The sequence below is a fragment of the Lissotriton vulgaris genome, chromosome 10 (assembly GCF_964263255.1).
Source record: "Lissotriton vulgaris chromosome 10, aLisVul1.2, whole genome shotgun sequence".
NCBI lineage: Eukaryota > Metazoa > Chordata > Amphibia > Caudata > Salamandridae > Lissotriton > Lissotriton vulgaris.
Window position 1 is genome coordinate 75,031,517 of NC_141698.1, and position 15,667 is coordinate 75,047,183.

Below are 15,667 nucleotides of genomic sequence, written 5' to 3' on the forward strand. Positions count from 1 at the left end.
AAAAACGTTTTTGCCCTACAGTTCTCCATCTCAGTGGGTATATATTCTCAAATATTTCGAAATTAATTATAAACATTTTATTAACCCATAGGACTTAATATTCTACCACAAGTCCTTTCTGAAGCGCTTACACGTGCATATTCAAGCATCACAATTTTCTTTCATACAACATACCCAGGCCAGATATACCCATTACAGTCAATAAGATTGTAATTTGAAAAGAAAGGTTATGGTTTTTCTTTCACTGTTTTGCATAAAATGCCAATAATATGACCATTAGTTCCCCTGCCCAGAGTAGCCAACTGAGGGTGTCCATTCTCCTGACTTGACGTTTCAATCATTATTAAAGGGAAGATTCAATCTGCACCCAAGCTATATTTGAGCTAGTACTTGTGAGAAAATGGGATTCTGTTGCAGTACCCCCCCCCCCCCCCCCCCACCTCCTACTTTTTGCCTGCCTGTTGATGCAACTTTGATTATAGAGTACTGGGTCCCTGCTATCCAGGTTCTCCGTACCAGTGTTCTTTCCCTAAAACTTTTCCACAATTGGCCCTTCAGGCCCCCTGTAAGTCCCGGTACCTAGGGCATTGGGGCTGAAGCAGGTTCCCCAAGGACCCCTCACCTAGGCCATGCAGATTGCCACTGCAGCATGCAGGACCTGGTGCAGACAAAACAACAAAGTCGACATGACACACTGTGTGCCATGCCAACTAGCACCCTTTAAGGTATAGGTAAGTGTAGCAGGCTTTGCAACCCTAAGGCAGGGTGCACTATACCACAGGTGTGGTCATGTCTGCATGGCAGATATGCCCCCACAAGATACAAGTCCATTCTTAGATATTGTATGAGACCGGGCAGCCATAGAGAGTACATGGGTCGGAAACTCGACAACTATAGCTCCCCAGCACCGTGATGGCTTGTCTGAACCCGGGACTGTCTATGCCCACTGACTTGGCCCTAGCCCTACTGGCCAGTCTGCGGCGTTCGAAGATCCTGCAAAGAAACTACGCCTATCCTCCAGTCAGAACCTCCACAACCCCGGTTGAACTTTTGCAAAAACAAATGCTTACAATCTTTTGCCTTTTTCACAAAATCAATTGTATCCAAATGAAGTGTTTTCACCTACTTTATGAAAGATATACAAATACCAACAAGTCATAACTGCAACATATACATTAATACATCCGTTTGTTCATTTCACATCACAGAATCTATGCATTAAGCTTTGTTTTATATACAAAAATTCTCTTCTACCATGCCCAATGTTAGAGCGTCTGGAAGAAGTTGGAATCCCTCCACAAGGTGGTTGAGATACAAGCAACGGTAATCGGAACAGTACGTATCACTCAGAACGTTTTTATGTCTCACACCTGGCGAAGCAGCGCGAAGCGCTGTCGCCCGCGAGACCTATTGTCGTCGACTATGCTTTCAAGGCTTGCAAGGGAGACAGGAGATGGGCATGCGCAGGCAGCAGGCCGGCTGGACTGGAAATGTGAACGTGCGTGTTCACCACATACAGTCACGCGCTGTTCATCTCCTGTCTCCCTTGCAAGCCTCATGCTGTTACTTTCACTTTTCCTCCCCGCTCCGCGGCCCGTCAACGCGCACCGAAGTGTAACTTACAGTTGTTTTTCTGCGCCCCGGGCCCCCTCCTGGGACCCGGCGCTCTCCTCCATCCGATAGCTGCCACCACGGGGCTCTCCCTCGAGCATGGGAGCCCTGCGTCAGAGCTCACGCCGGCCTCTTTCCGCTTGGTGCAAGGCCCCGCCGACGTCCTGGGCAGGCCTGCCCGACTTCCAACTGGGCTCAAGAGGAGCTCAGATTACTGCCCACATGGAATAGCAAACGTGCGGAAGCGGCCCTCAAGAGGCTCAGGAGTGAAACCTTCAGCGGACCTTCACAGCACAGTAATCCTTCTTGGTTTTATAAAGAAAGGAAGTTCTGTTTGTGCAAGCATCAGTGTCTCCTATATAACTCCTTTATTTCAATTATTATCCTTTATTGTGATTTTATAAAGGATGGAAGTTCTGCGTTGACAATACTAGTGCGAATAGATCATAGCCGACGCTTTTTTCTCTTTCAAACGCTTTACGCAATGGCGACAGACACATTCAGCGTTACATGAACACCTCTACCCCGGCATGCTCGAGCCATACGTCTTGAGATTTACAGCCTCGGTGTGTTTTTTTGCCCTCTCTGTGGGTTGTTTTACTTTTGGAAAGGGCAGACGTCTTTTTGCTCAGAAGGGTATGTTACCTCTGCGTCGCCCTAGAGGCCTTCCACGTGAGGGAGGGAACTGGAGCCTGCGCTCGAATGACTTCTACAGACAGGGGACGCCACCCCTCTCACCTAGTGCAGGGGCAGTTGTCGAATTTATAAACACAGGCTCGGTAATGAAAGCCCTGAAGAACAAGAAAACGGGTCTGCTAATTGATTTGACGGCCGTGGTCCATTAGTGACGTAGTGCTTCTCAGCAGCAGTGAAAGTAGTGTAACCGCAGCTGCTGTGTGCAAAACATTTGGATTGGGGCTAAGGAGGCGCTAGACTGTGAAGGAGTTGTTCCAGCTGCCGCTGCCAAAGCACTGTGTCTGTTAACGAATTTTTATCATGTTAAAAGAAATGGGCGACTGACCATAATGAATGTTGGATCATTTAAAGACCGTGCTTAATTTGTGTCAGTGGTTTTCGGCACTGGCCCTTAATCATCAACACAAGCGCTATAGTTTCACACTCATTTTTGGTAGGCACAGAGATGAATTGATTTGCCCTGAATTACAGGATGTTGAGCCAATGCCAAAAGTCTAACCTGGTTCTCCAGCTCTGAAGTCGGAAGCTCTGGCCAATCAATCAATCAATCAGTGACACTTGTAAAGCGCGCTACATACCCGTAGGGTCTCAAGGCGCTTGGGGGGGGGGGGGGGGCCGCTACTGCTCGAACAGCCAGGTCTTCAGCTTCTTCCTGAAGGAGAGGTGGTCTTGGGTCAGGCGTAGGTCGGACGGGAGGGAGTTCCAGGTCTTGGCGGCCAGGTAGGAGAAGGACCTTCCTCCTGTAGTCGCTCTTCGGATGCGGGGGACGGCGGCGAGGGCGTGGTTGGCTGATCGGAGGTGGCGTTTGGGAGCGTAGAAGTTGACTCGGCTGTTGAGGTAGCTCGGGCCTTGGTCGTGTAGGGCTTTGTGTGCGTGGGTGAGGAGGCGGAAGGTGATTCTCTTGTTGATGGGGAGCCAGTGAAGGTCTCTCAGATGTCCGGATATGTGGCTGGATCGTGGGATGTCGAGGATGAGTCTGGCTGAGGCGTTTTGGATCCGCTGGAGTCTCTTCTGGAGCTTGGCGGTGGTCCCGGCGTAGAGGGCGTTGCCGTAGTCCAGTCGGCTGGTGACGAGGGCCTGGGTGACGGTCTTCCTGGTCTCTGTGGGGATCCACCAGAAGATCTTTCGTAGCATGCGTAGGATGTTGAAGCACGCCGAGGAGACGCTGTTGACTTGCCTGGTCATGGAGAGGGAGGAGTCCAGGATGAAGCCCAGGTTTCGTGCATGGTCTGTCGGTTTGGGTGCGGTGCCCAGGGCGGGAGGCCACCAGGAGTCGTCCCAGGCGGAGGGTGAGGAGCCCAGGATGAGGACCTCCGTCTTGTCCGAGTTCAGTTTCAGGCGGCTGGTCGTCATCCACTCGGCTACCTCTCTCATCCCTTCGTGCAGGTTGGCTCTGGCGGCGGCGGGGTCGTTGGTCATAAGGCCACATCCTGCCCCCACTTCCTGGTTAGTAGTTGGCTCTGTTTTAGACAGCTTTACCGGAGAAATGTACTGCTGCAAGCTGCCTCCTGAGGGGAGAGCCCAGGCACTTACTTTTTTAACAAATTAACCACTGTGACAGGAAACTAGAGTGCCTCCTCTTGCAAAGAACTCACCAGACACTTTCCCTACCGCTGCGATCACTTGCGCTGCATTGAGGGAAATTCACTAAGCTCTTGGGGGTATTCTTTCTGCGAACCGTCTCCCGGGGGTGCTTAAGGCAGTGCCGGACTGGAAACCAAAAGCATCTATGGGAAAAAATGCCTTCTATAATTACCTAGGGAAGCTTGAGAAAGTGTGTGAGGCAACAGCAGCACTCCCGATAACACCATCCCTCCCCCCAACAATCGACCACCAAAGGCTTCAGTCCTCCCGGGAAATGATTATGGGAAACAAACAGGCAGGCGGGGCCTAGCGGCAAGCCAGCATGGTCAGATATATCTGCCGAGTTTCAGTCTTGTTTAATACTTTCTTACAGCATTTCTCAAGGAAGTCGCAGGGATGACTGTGTGATTTAAACTGCTTCGTCCCGGGACAAAGCTTGAAAGAGTCTGGGGGGTAATGCACTCTGGACATTAGTTAGCAGCGCAAATTACCAAAAAGCAATTTATCAGGGAAAGTCTCCACACAGAAGGAGGGCAAATGAACCGCTGCTAACATTTAGAGCCACATTAAGTTGCAGATAAGCGGTTGGGCCAGGTATCAGGCAGGGGTGGGGGCCATCCGTCTTCCTGGACACTCTTGGTGTCACTGGTGGCTCCTTAGTGTCCTCAACCAATTTATCTGCCTTTGAGCAGGAACATTATTTATCCAGGTGTGACAAAAAATTCAAGTATTTCGTAAACAAAGCGCAAAACTTCTCCCAGAGCAGACAATGCTAATTTCCTGTACGCAGCAGACAAAAACACGACCCATTGCATACTCGCCCTTTTTAGGTCTCGCTACGAATGCAGCGAAGCTGCTTCGCTAGCAAAGACTCTATTGCTGTGGCTTCGGTGCGCGAAGGAGACACGAGTTGGCACACGCGGACAGGAGATGTGCACTCCGTGCGCATGCACTTCTGTCTGCGCGTGCCACCTCCTGTCGATCTTCAGCTGGGAATGGGAAACAGGCAGCACAGCTCGCGCATCGCGCACTTTCACTTTCCCTCCCTCCCCTTCAAGAACCCGGACATGACACGGGTTTGCATGTGCTTTGATTTTCACTCTTGGTCTGTTCTCATCTGAATTAGTCTGTCGAAAATTCAGAGGCGCTTAGCTCTGGTACAGAAACGCCTTTAGCTGTCTCGCCTTCCACATGAGTTCCCCCCCCCCCCCCCCCTCCCAAAAAAACCCACATTACATTAAGCCCGTATATATAAATATATATATATATATATATATATATATATATATATATACATACATATATACACCGCACACATGCTTTTTGGTCTGTTCAGGCGTAATTCATATTTTGCCGTCACCCACCACATCCATCGGAATTGGGGTAATGGATCGGGTCACTTCAGTGATTGGCTCCCATCGCTGTGAGTGATGGTATTTCTTTCTTGCACATGTGGGCATCAGCAGTGCTTTAATTGGGATGAAAAAAGTAGGGGACACTCAAAGGGGCGTGGCCAGTGTAATTAAGGGCTAAGAATCTGTGCTTAGGTAGCGTGCCGCCCAATTGTATTTTGATTTCATTACAGCCAGATATGATACAAGTAACATCCTACCTACAACAAGTTAGGACTATTATCTTTGTCAATGGTTGTTGGTTGCATAAGATAAATAAGCAGCAACTATGGCTTGTATATAATATTGAAAAAACTTCCACTTAAAGCCCTGGTGACACCACGACAATGTTGCTGGTCTTGAGTTTCAAAAAGAAAAGGGAAATCTAGAGAGAAAATGACTATTTAAAACGCACCCGGGGGCGCAAGGCAGGCATCAGTTCTTCCTCGCAGCGCTCTGGCATTCAATTGAGACTCTGTGCTTCCCGGCAAGGAGTAGCCATGTTCTGCTTCTGTGTGGTACTGTACAGACATCTTCATCCACAGACAGGCGGCACCATGCCAACCTCAGTTTTCTGTCCCAGAACGCAGAGGGAAACTCTCATTCCTGTATACTTACCGAAGAGTTCATGCCACCAAACACTGATCCTGCTTTCTTACTTAGAAGCATGGCTGTTCCTAAAGGAAGTCAGGGAGGAGCGGGAGGCGCATGCATGGGAGGCAAAGACGGTGTACCTATTTTTTAATATGCTTTTTTCTCCTACCATCACCTTTCTATCAAATGACTTTTTTTTTTTTAAACCTATATGGAAAAAGGAAAAAACTGTAATCTGGGCCTCAAAATAAATATTGGTTTTGACACTTGGGCAGAAGTGTACGCCCGCCGACGCCCCAACCGAGCGTATAATCCCTACTCGGAGAATGAGACATCCTCCTCAGATGGGGACAATAGAACAACCAAGACAACGAGGGCTATAACTGAGGTGACACCTACTGAACAACAACCAGGCACTTCCACATCCACGGTGCATTTTTTAGAGGAGGGTCAAAATCTAACCACAGACCCAGGAGGGTAAAAACCCGCAGAGGTGGCAAAAGAACAGCCAAAAGTCAAGAAACCTTACCGTCGGAGATGAATACCAATAACAATTTGGTGATAAACATTTCTTCCACAGAACTATCACAGGACAAACTTTTGTACCAACAACCAAAACCAACACGTTAGAGCTTGAGGTGAGCACGTTCAAATTGGTCAGAAACATCAGACTCCGTCATTACAACATAGTTACCGTATCAGACACTGATGATGACATGCTAAGAGGGCTTCGACCACGCAGTACATTCATGGCTCCAGTGAGTCACAAAATCATTGATGTATTTGAAAGCATGGTGAAAAATGATCTATTGAAACTGCCTTTTCAAACCAAAGCTAAACGTGAAAATTTGACGATCGCTGAAAGAAACACTACGAAAGATTGCTAACAATCCCGACATAGTATGTCAGACAGCTGATAAAGGTGGCGCGTTAGTCATCATGGACGCCAAATTCTATCAAGATGAAGTATTGGCTCACACAAGTGATAATAACACTTACGCTCCCTTGAGGGCTGATCCCACCAATGAGTTCCTGATGACATTACTTGATATCATCAACAAAGCATTTGATAAAGGAACCATCAATGATCGGACACGACGTTACCTAACACCAGAGAATCCAAAACCACCGACTTTGTATATGTTGCCTAAGATGCACAAGCATCCAACTAGACCACCATTCAGACCGATAGTGTCCACCAAGGGATCCATACATGAACATATCGGCAAATTTTTGGATAGATACCTCCAACCGTTTGTATTGAACACCAGGTCACACATAAGGGATACAACAGATTTCCTTGTGAAATTGGAAGAAGTGATCAAAGCATCCCAGGATGAAGATTTGCTAATGTGTACAGTGGACGTATGTTCACTCTACACATCAATACCGCACGACATGGGCATAACGGCCATTGAACAAGAATTGGCAAATTCCGATCTGGATCCAGACATGAAAACACTGATCATGGAATTAATGATTTTTACACTCTTCCACAGTTACTTTACGGTGTTCAACCAATGGTTTCACCAATTAAATGGGACAGCCATGGGAAATTGTGCCGCGCCGTCCTACGCGAACATTGTGATGAAAGCGTTTGAAGAAACGCACATTCTCAACCACAACACTTGGTTAAGACATGGGAAAATCTTCTTGAGATTTATCGACGATATTTTCATTCTTTGGAAAGGAACAGAGTTGGAGTTAACAGAATTTCTAAATACATGGAATGGCATTAACCAGCGAATACAATTCACTTGGAACATGGACAGAGCATGCATACACTTTTTGGATGTGGAGATACAATGAGACAATAGAAACTGGAATACCACGATCTTTCGGAAGCCCACAGACAGGAACTCACTCTTGCACCACCAGAGTTTTCACAGACCCGGGCTGAAACGCCATTTACCTTTATCCCAACTGATGCGAGTGAAAAGAATAGTATCCTCGGAAAACACTTGTCAACAGGAAGTCACTAACATGGTGGATAGATTCAAAAATCGAGGGTATCCACAACAAACCTTAGACAGCAGTCAGCCGAGTCGGAGACATGAAACGAGAAGACTTGCTACAACCTACTGTCAAACCAGTGAACACCAGGATGGTGGTGGTCTCCAAATACAGCATTCTGAGTAATTGCTACAAGAACATCATTCGCAAACACTGGGCATTATTGAATTTTGAACCGGACTTCAGAGGTATTTTTGATCAACCACCTATGTTTGCATACACCAGGGGTCGCAATTTGAAGGAAATCCTGAAGAAACCCATCAAAGAAGGTGAATCTACCACATTCAGAGGCCTACGTCCTTGTTACAATTGCAGCAATTGCAACAATTGCATCCCAGGGAACACCATCAGTCACCCAATGAAGGGTCACCCTGTGAAATTAAGAGTGAATGCCACCTGTAATTCAGCCAATTTAATTTACATGCTCTAGTGCCCATGCGGCAAGTGTTACATCGGACACACGGAGAGGAAGAGCAGGACCCGTCTACTTGAGCATAAAAGCAATATAAGAACAGGAAACTTGAAATCCACTGTTGCTGCACATTTCGTTGAACAAAAACACTCTGTAGCTCAACTGAAATTTGTCATACTTGAACAAATTACCCCCACTTATTACAACAGACAGACATTGCTTAAAAGAGAGAACTTTTGGATTCGCTATATGGCATCGATGCAGCCACACGGTCTGAATGATCGAATGGAGTTTTTGTGTTATTTGTAACCTGCAATGTTTAGTTTTATATGTATTACATTTCTTCTGAGTGTACCTGAATCCTATTTGAAGTGACCATGCTCTTTACACACATATCCCTTATTTACACTCTTAATGCCTCACTCAATATGGCCGCCGCGTTTTTTGTTTGAGCTTGTTTTCGTAGCCCGTTTTTACTTTCTGCATGCATTCACGAGCCGGTAAAAACAGCACCTGGGGAGAACACCGCTGGGGTTCCCGACACATTGACGGCTAGGCACGCTTCTAATCGTATCACCAAGTAAGTACTCGTTGCACGAGACCACGCTACGTTGCACGAATGAGCTGAATGCTTTAATGCTGAATGCTTTAATGTTAACACGCGCTGTTCTGTTGCAGAGACAGCGTCACAGCTCATTGAAATAGTCCGTGAGTATGCCGCTCACGTTAATGCATCTCAAAATGTTTGGATCTTTTCTAACACACCGCTCGGTGACCGTGGTATGAGGTTGTTTCAACACGCATTTTGTTTATCTGCTCGATTGATCTTCACAAGCACACCAGCTTTCCGGGCGACCGAGGATTAGGCTGTTAAATTAATGACACACACATGGGTCTTTAGCTTCCACATAAACTTCTGGGCACTTTCTGATTGACTTGATATGACGGTTACAAACGTAGTGATGTCAAATAATGTGTGTACAGTAATTTCCTTCGACACACACAGTGATATGTTGATTTGTTCCTTTTTTTGTAGAGTTGTCCCCTGAGGAAGGGCTTTCTTATTAGCCCGAAATGCATTGGGGAAGGAATGATATTGGATTATGTTAATGTTGGACACACAACCAGAAACTTATACTTTATGGAAACCTTGATGAAAAATTAAATACTTTTTGGAACCCCAATATGAGGAAGAATTAATTTTGATGATTAATCAGAAAGACTGATACGTCTGAACTACAAAGCTGTGCAACAGGGTGTCTCCTTCCATAGGGAGGAGCTGTGTATTAGTTTTGAGTCTCGCTGGGGGCACAGACAGCGTCCAACCCTGCTCGCACGCTACAAAAGTTTATTGTGGATTATAATTGTTGAATTACCGCTGTGCAAGTCCTCCATTTATAGTTTGTTCCTAAAGGAAGTCAGGGAGGAGCGGGAGGCGCATGCATGGGAGGCAAAGACGGTGTACCTATTTTTTAATATGCTTTTTTCTCCTACCATCACCTTTCTATCAAATGACTTTTTTTTTAAACCTATATGGAAAAAGGAAAAAACTGTAATCTGGGCCTCAAAATAAATATTGGTTTTGACATTTAATGAAATTCAAATTATCCTTGGCCGGCTTGGTTGCCATTGCACATTGTAATGTTATAAAAAGGAGAAATGCAGGTCTTTGAGGGGCAACCTCTGTACGCTGAGGAAATTCCTTTTCGGTTACGATTCAGAATAAAATATACCCTTCACTACACTAAAACAAGCATTTGCAATGCAATAGGTCTCGCATTTACACGACTAAGCTATTGGCATTGTAAATGACTGCCTTTTATTTAGGTTTTAAAAACAAAAACAAAAATAAAAGGCATTGCTATTTTCAATGTTGATAGTTCAAACTTGCGAAAATGCGAGACCTATTGCATTGCAAATGCTTGTTTTTTATGTAGCTCGACACCAACGCAAGAGGCCTTTAAAAAACACACTGTGTTAAATAATGACATGGGGGCATTACCATGTAGGTGTCACAGCATAAAAGTGTAGCAATACACAACAGTGCCTGCTTTACTAAAATGCTAATCATGTAAAGCGCTCCAATGCCTTCGGGTCAAGTTTGGTCTATATAAATCTGCAAAAAAACGCTCGGGTGACAGTGCGGGGAGAGAGAGCGAGACACTCACAGAACCGCCCACCGGTGACCTCACCAAAGAAAGGTATGAGCACAAATGCACTCAATATCCAACATTTTCTTAACTTTCAAAGTGTCCGGTTGCAAGTACTCTATTTGCAGTTTTTTATATATTTATTGTACACATATTGCCAGCGTTAGCAACGCTGAAAGAAAATATGTCCTCATTTAGCATGTGGAAATATACACTATTGAATAGAACTGCACAGTTGCCAGTTCTGCTCCTTGTTGAAGATGTATGTGCTGGGACATAGGTGGGTTGTTTCAGGTGAGTAGAAGGTGACAGCCGACTAGAATGTCTCAAAGGAAATGCTGCACTTCTGGGCGGAGTCCTCAAGCTCATTTGGAACCCTCTGTAGGGTAAGCAACTGTGCAGCTGCCAGTCCTCTTCTGGGGGCTGCTTTACTGGTGGCTCCTCCGGTCCTTGATTGCAGGACAGTGGCCCAACCCATCCGTGTGCTAGAGCTGCACACTGCAGAAGGGAGTACGAGGCAGATCCAGGTTGCGTGTGTGTTCTTTAATGAAATGTTCCGTGGGCCCCTTAGGGCCACTCCGCCATCCTTAGGGCCACTCCGCCATCCTTAGGGCCACTCCGCCATCACTAGACGCAGTTCAAACATTTTTTTCGTTTTACAAACAAATAAAACACATTGTCATTTACAATGCCAATAGCCTAAACTCACATAAATGCGAGACCTATTGCATTGCAAGGTAACAGCGGTGCTTCTGACATTTCATTTGGTCCCTGATTAAAGGGACACATGTCCCGAAATGCACTGGCCATGGAAGAAGAGCATTTCTGTATACAAAACAAAGCTTAATGCATACATTCTACGATGTGAAATGAACAAACAGATGTATTAATGTATATGCTGAAGTTATAACTTGTTGGTATTTGTATATGTTTCATAAAGCTAGGTGAAACCACCTCATTTGAATACAATTGATTTTGTGAAAAAAGTAAAAGATTATAAGCATTTGTTTTTGCAAAAGTGCACATTGGATCGAGTATATGTACCTAAATGTATGATTTTGCTGTTTTTCTAGGCATAGTAGACACCATGTCTTCCAATGTAGCATGCAAGGTTTAAAAGGATTATTATTTATAAATAAAGCATTCAGATAAGGAGTGCTCCACTAATGTTCATTTCGTAATATCAGAGAAGGCCTCTTCTTGGAGATGTGGTATACACCAACTATGACAAAGATCATAAAATCCTCCTCAAATGCCTTCAGCAATAGATGAGGGCAACAGACTACTGAGTACTCTGATTCTACTCCTCTGCCCATGGCTAGCAGAACAAAATTGATTATAATTTGCCTGCCTAAAAGAATCACAAACCAGGTCCACAATGGATTATCTTGGCAGCTACCCTCTAACATCTAGAACCGTCCACAAGCTCAGGTGATCAAACACCATTTCAGATGTTTATGTTCTACAATCGGATCCAACTCTGATAAGCCACTGGGACTGACAACCTGGATCTTTTGAGCATTTAATTAATTCATCAAGAATCTTTACTTCTAGGTGAAGAGGACACATTTGTGGCTAAATGGTGTGAAAATAGGAATGCCTTACTATTCAAACAGCCAAAAGCATTTGTAACAAGCATTGAAAATGCAATAGGTCGCACCTTTGATTAAGTTAAAGCCATTTGCTTTCCTAACGGTATTGTATAGCAAAGCAAATGGCTTTAACGTAATAAACGGCGAGACCAATTGTATTTTCAATGCTTGTTAAAAGCAGATTCAGAGACTGGTCCCTATCTGGCTCTCCATTTTTACCCTCAAAGTGAAAAACAAAAACCTTATTTCTGCAACCCGTCACTGACTTTGATGCAACTTCGAAGAGACTGTTTTTTCAGTTTTATATAGTGCAAACTTGAAGCGCTTTACATGAGCACCACTTACATTACACAAGGGCATATTCATTTTTTGAATCACAGGACGTCAGGCTCGAACCAGTTTTCTCAGCTTGAAGCCAGGTTGTCTAGCCGTACGCCACAACAGCGAGTAGCTTTTTTAATATTATATACAACAAAGTGATAGTTGTTGCTTATTTATCTTCTGCAACTTACAACCATTGACAAAGCCAATAGTCCTGGCTTGTTGTAGGTGTAATGTTACTTGTTGTGTTATATATCTGGATGAATGGACAAGCAGCAAAATACGAGTGGGACAGCACACCATGCTAAGCAAAGATTTTTAGCTTAAGTATTTTTAAGCTAAGCCCTTAATTACAATGGCCACGCCCCTATGACTGAACCGCAAGTTTTTGCATTTCACTTAAAGCCTTGCTGGCAAAACATTTATAGAGCGTGTTTTAAGTTCAAAACTACCTCAATTGGTAAACCTGGGCAACTGTTTTTAGCATTCTAATTCAGTCATGGGGTGGGGGGGGGGGGGGGGGGGGGGGGGGTTATGGGGACACTTATGATGCCTGGGCCTATTTTCTGTCCCAGTCAGACACAGGCGTCAGCGGTTAGGACGATTTAGGAGTATAAGCCAGTCTTCTCATATCAGATTTGAGGCGGGGTATGCTAAAGATGTACTCAGGTGAAATCACAATTCCAGTGAAATCACTTGTGTCAAATTCAGCATTAAACTGCCGCATAATTTTGCAGAATCATTCACTTGACCACGTGTAAGGCCCTGGGCCTGGACAGACCAGTCACGACATGAGTTAATATTTTTTTCTGTAGTCTCTTTGCTGAAATAAAACTTCTTTCTCAAATCTGGCAGGAAGCATAGGAATAGGCTTGGGGCAAAAGTACATTCCCGAGCGTCTTTGCCTAGTTCTTACCCCAATATTTGAAAAGGCTGTAAATTGGTCGTTGGTGGAGCGCATACTGGGGCAGCAGGGGGCCGAGGGCCCAGGTCGACAGGCTTCGAATGGCAGCTCTCGTGTTAACATCAGACGCGTCGCTTCCCAGCGGCCGCCGCATTAGGCCCGAGTCTCTCCTTCTCATCTCACGGGCGGCCGCCAGTCCCGATAGCGGGGATCTTTGTGAAAGGCTAGATAAAACAAGTTTTCAACTTTGCTTTTTAAATTATTCACCTGCTGTTCGGAGTCTGTGTTTTTGCTAGGAGTTTGCTCCTCTAGCGCTGGGACACTCCTGCTGGAGTACCTACACGCTTTATAAGATTCCCTAATATTATTATAGTAAGTAATAGCTTTATTCGATAAAAAACATATCATAAAAGCATTTACACATCTTTAAAAAACATTTTTAACGACAATCATCACATAAAAACATTTCATATACAAAACAGCATATTGGGTAGGCTCGTTCACTGGATTAACAGTTTTCTTGCAGTTCTTAGGCGCCAAGCCCAACCCAAAAATTTTGCCATACAAGTTGAAAAGAAGGGTCTAGCATCTGTACGTAAAATACGCAGGGCTTCCAAGTGAGAGCGAGTTCCCAGACTTCTGCAGATAGGCTTCAACCACCTACGTCTCGGGGCTACATAGACGCTACATTCGAACTAATATTATTAATTTAGTCAGCATATCAATCTCTTATGACAGACAGAAGTTATTACAGGCTGCGGCTGAATGCTGGAAATATGTTCTAAACCACACAGTTTGAACAACTGAGGCCCTACTTAGCAGCACCAGGCCTCAGCCTGCAAAGGCGGTACACACCCACGTGCAGGCTGACAGATGACACAGAGTAAGACCTCAGACAGCAGGGATGGGAAAGGCTCGATCTTCAGACAGCAAACTGTTCCTGAAGATGGACATATCTTACAGGCTAGTTGTCTCGGACAACAGATATTGCCTACATAGCAGCACCATGCCACAGGCTGAACCGAAGATTTTTAAGGAGTTGCCAAGCAGAAATCCTTCAGGTGACAGATATTATGAACAAGGCCTAAAAGTTATCCTTCCTGGGGAATATAGACCGCACAGTGAAAAATAACAGATCTATCAGACAGATTATAGGCCATCCAGGCTCATACTCCAGACACAAGAGCTATGCCTCCAGCTTTACAGACCTTACAGGGTTAGAGCTCAGACAGCAATCTTTCCAGTTAGGAGAACTCACAATCTCAGGGCTGTCACTCCTGTCAAGCCAGACTGGCGGGCACTTCCCAGCATCCTTTGCGCTGCCCATATCAGGATTCCATACAGTCACAACCGAGTCATTGAAAGCGCGAGGATATTCCGCTTCCGCGACCCACGTGCACAAGAGGCACACGGGGGCTTCCGTTGGGGTCAAAAAGTAGCTACAGAAATAGGATATCCACCTCACGCCGGGCGAAGCGCGAATAATGTCATAGCATGTAAACAGAGAGCACTGATCCCTGTAGCGCCTCTACCGCTTCTAAGTGTTGCAAATATTGGTATTAGTATAAGCAAAAAGAATGACACTCAATTTACGGAGTTCGTAAAGAGAGACGGAGTTATTCTTGGCGGATTCGGACACTTGAAAGCACACCAAGGCAGATGTCAGGAGCGAGCGCTTAAATCACAGATGACACTTTCAATGGCTGTCTCCCACAAGTGAGAAGGGGCACACGGAATAAAAAAGGTAATTATTGCAAAGTGCGCAATGTTATAACAGTAAACATATACTTAAATAAATGGTGCATGGTTTCTAGAAATACAACCTGACTTGGCAATCAGGTACAGTACTGGGGCTTTGCTGGAACTGCCCCCCGTTGCTTTTGGGTTCTAGCAAGAACAAATTGCTGACTTTTTTCCAAAAGCCAGGATCAAACAATCATGTCTTTGATTAAATTATTCGTTCGCAATTATAAGTCTGAGAGCAAGGTCACTGCATTAAACAATCTCCGCTGACAAATATGGTGATCTAAAGGTTAGTAGTTCGCGCCCGAATGATATAGTCCTCCATCATAACTGCACTTAGAAACAGTGGAGCTGCACTCGGCCTTATGATTAAAAAAAAAACACTTGCTCTCAACGGGCCATTTTATCCCAGAGCACATCACAGAAATAGTCTTGAAAACACAGAAGGGCGACAAGAGGCACAAAAGCAGACATCACACACACAGATGGGCCACAACTACATCAGACCGATGTAGAAGCTGTCAATGTTGCTACTATTCTTCAATTCATTTCAGGACTCTGTCGACATCAGTCTTAGCAGATCAACTACACAAACGTTTCCTTAGTCTTCAGCCAGTGACTGGTGGGTTGGACGGTGTGGGATCAGGATAGTCCTC

General features: G+C 45.2%; 1 protein-coding gene across 3 annotated transcripts in view; it reads right to left on the reverse strand.

Annotated features, from left to right (window-relative positions):
* The window catches only part of LOC147684697 (uncharacterized), a 292,946-nt gene that overhangs the window by 182,544 nt on the left and 94,735 nt on the right, over window positions 1–15,667 (reverse strand). The window lies entirely within an intron of this gene.